Source organism: Nycticebus coucang, chromosome 15, assembly GCF_027406575.1.
Source record: "Nycticebus coucang isolate mNycCou1 chromosome 15, mNycCou1.pri, whole genome shotgun sequence".
NCBI classification, from domain to species: Eukaryota; Metazoa; Chordata; class Mammalia; order Primates; family Lorisidae; genus Nycticebus; species Nycticebus coucang.
In genome coordinates, this window is record NC_069794.1 from 97,856,846 (window position 1) to 97,859,993 (window position 3,148).

The following is a 3,148-nucleotide window of genomic DNA, read 5'->3' on the forward strand; positions in this document are numbered from 1 at the left end:
AATGGTACTTGGAAAACTAGATGGCTCTTTTGAACAAAGCTATGAAATCAAATATACATCTCACAGGTCACCGAGAATAAACCTAGACCCACTGGAGATATAAATGCAGAAAATGAAACCATAAAAGAACTAGATGCATACATGGGTGGTTCTGTGAAAACCTGCGTGTAAAGAAGACTTAAAGGAACTTTTTTTTATTGTTTTTTGAGATAGAGTCTTAGGCTGTCACCCATGCTAGAGTGCTATGTTATCAGCCTAACTCACAGTAACCCCAAACTCCTGGGCTCAAGCAATCCTCTTGCCTCAATCTCCTGCGTAGCTGGGACTACAGGCACCTGACCGCCTGGTTATTCTATTTATTTATTTATTTTTTGCAGTTTTTTGCCAGGCCTGGGTTTGAACCCACCACCTCCAGCATATGGGGCCGGTGCCCTACTCCTTTGAGCCATAGGTGCTGCCCAAGTTATTCTATTTTTAGTAGAGACGGGGTCTCGCTCTTACTCAGGCTGGTATCAAATTCTTGAGCTCAAGCAATCCATCTAATTCAGCCTCCCAGAGTGCTAGGATTGTGGGTGTGAGCCACTGTGCCAGGCTGAGAAGGATTTTATAATTATATTTCAAAAATTCTGATGTATTCTAAAGAACTTGGCAAATTAATACATAAATATTAAACAGAAACTTTTTACACAGCCAAAACATAAACCAAGTCAAAGTACAAGTAAAAAATTCAGCACATAGACAGAAGGTCGATCTAGCTAATATTTAAAAAGGTCTTAAAATGGGGTGGCGCCTGTGGCTCAAGGAGTAGTGCGCCAGCCCCATATACCGGAGGTGGCGGGTTCAAACCTGGCCCCGGCCAAAAAACTGCAAAAAAAAAAAGGTCTTAAAATGGACAAAAAAAAAAAAAAAAACAGAGAAAGAGAGAGAGAAATGTCCTTGTAGTATCTTCGACTACTTCAAGCTCAGATGGAAGCATGAGAGAGAGAGAGGGAGACTGGGGAATCCTGATCTCAGGCCCCTAGGGGAAGAAACAGAAAAGAGATCACCCAGGAATGTGGGGTGGCCCTACAGTCCTCCCTCTGCACCTGCTGTCCAGACTTCCCCCAGCCCCCACCCAGCCCCTCCCAGGCAGGACAGAACCAGCCTGGTGAGGGCAGAGAAGACAAGGAGGCCTCTGTAGAACACTCCTGCCCACCAGAATGGACCCACCTCCAGGGCCAGTGGTCCCAGCCTAGGCACTTGGTGACTGTGGGAACCATAGTGGGCGTCTGAGTGATTCTGCCTGCTCCAAGGATTAGAATGACTGACCACAGTAAACCACAGCCAGTTAGGACCACTTTGGTCAAGGCACATCTTGTTTGGAGTCCTTTGGGCTTTGGCTGACTCAGTGTGGACCAGGATGAGCTGACGCCTTCCCCCAGAGTCCAATCTCCCACAGAGAGGCGGGGTCATGTCTCCTTCCCTGGAAACCAGGTGGTTTCAGTGACAGCTGTGCCCCCTCCAAATCTTGAAAGAGTCCTGGTGCTTGGTTCTGGCCCAGGAATGTGGGCACCAGCACCTCTCCCAGCCTGTCTTTTGGGGCTCTCTGTTCATTATCTCTGAGTCCCCAGGTGATAAGTCTGACCACCCTGAGAACCACAGGCTAGAGGGGCCAGGTGCAGGTGCTCCAGTGGCAGCCTTTCTAGGGCTGTGCTCAGTCATACAGGTCTCTGAAACCAGCCAGACACCGGCTGAAGACCACTGTGTATGTACAGCACAGCCACATGGTGCAAAAGAATCTTGTGGTGGGAGAGGGGGACTAAGGGTTCCTAGAAGTGCTAATGATGTGATGGGTGCGCAAGCCTATGGAAGGACACGTAGGAATTATAATGGCTGAGTTTGTCCTGTGGAAATATTAGCATTAAAAATAAATCTGAGCTTGTTTCAGCTCACTAAAATTGGAATGATACAGAGAGGATTAGGATGGCTCTTGCACAAGAATGAAATGCAAATTCATGAAACATTCCGTATTTTAGCACACCTGCCCACTGCCCACGAAAAGATTTGCCCAAGTGGGGAACGCAATAGACTACTCTTTTACCACTTTCCTGGGCCCAGGTTCCTTGGACCTCAGCAGACTCCTTGTCTGCCACATTCCTAGGCCCAGGATCCTTGGACCTCCGTAGACTCCTTGTCAGCCACTTTCCTGGGCCCAGGTCCTTTGGAACTCAGTAGACTCCTCATCTGCCACTTTCTTGGACCCAGGTTCTTTGGAAACAAGTAGATTCCTCGTCTGCCACTTTACTGGGCTCAGGTTCCTTGGAAATCAGCAGAGTCTTCTTCTGTCACTTTCTTGGGTCTAGGTTCCTTGGACCTCAGTAGACCCTTTGTCTGCCATGTTCCTGGCTTACAACGTTGGAACTCAGCAGACTGCTTGTCTGCCATCTTTCCTGGGCCCAGGTTCCTTAGAACTCAGCCGACTCCTCGTCTGCCACCTTCCTGGGCCCGGGTTCCTTAGAACTTAGCACACTTTTCTTTTGTCACTTTCTTGGTCCCAGGTTCCTTGGACCTCAAGAAACTCCTTGTCTGCCTCTTTCCTGGGTCCAGGTTCCTGGGAACTCAGTAGACTCCTCATCTGCCACTTTCCTGGGCCTACGTTCCTTGGAACCCAATTGACTCCTTGTCTGCCACTTCCCTGCCCAGGTTCCTTGGAATTCAGCAGACTTCTCGTCTGCCACTTTCCTGGGCCCAGGTTTCTTGGAATTCAGCAGACTCCTCGTCTGCCACTTTCCTGAGCCCAGGTTCCTTGGAACTCAGCAGACTCATCGTCTTTCACTTTCTTGGGTCTAGGTTCCTTGGAACCCAGTAGGCTCCTTGTCTGCCACTTTCCTGACTCTGGTTCCTTGGAATTCAGCAGACTTCTCGACTGCCACCTTCTTGGCCCAATATCTTGGGACTCAGTAGACTCCTCGTCTGCCACTTTCCTGGGCCCAGTTTCCTTGGAAATCAGCAGTCTCCATGTCTGCCACGTTCCTGGGTCTAGGTTCCTTGGAACCCAGCAGACTCCTCGTTTGCCACTTTCCTGGGCCCTGGTTCTTTGGAACTCAGGTGACTCCTCCTCTGCCATTTTCCTGGCCCAGGTTCCTTGGACCTCAGCAGACTCCTCATT

The 3,148-nt window shown here is 49.4% G+C and overlaps 1 non-coding gene across 1 annotated transcript; it reads left to right on the forward strand.

Moving 5' to 3' along the window:
* The first annotated feature begins 1,912 nt into the window (after window positions 1-1,912).
* Window positions 1,913-2,014, forward strand: LOC128567075 (U6 spliceosomal RNA). Its single transcript, XR_008374747.1, has one exon. It is a non-coding gene; the product is annotated as a U6 spliceosomal RNA (small nuclear RNA).
* Window positions 2,015-3,148: the final 1,134 nt, after the last annotated feature.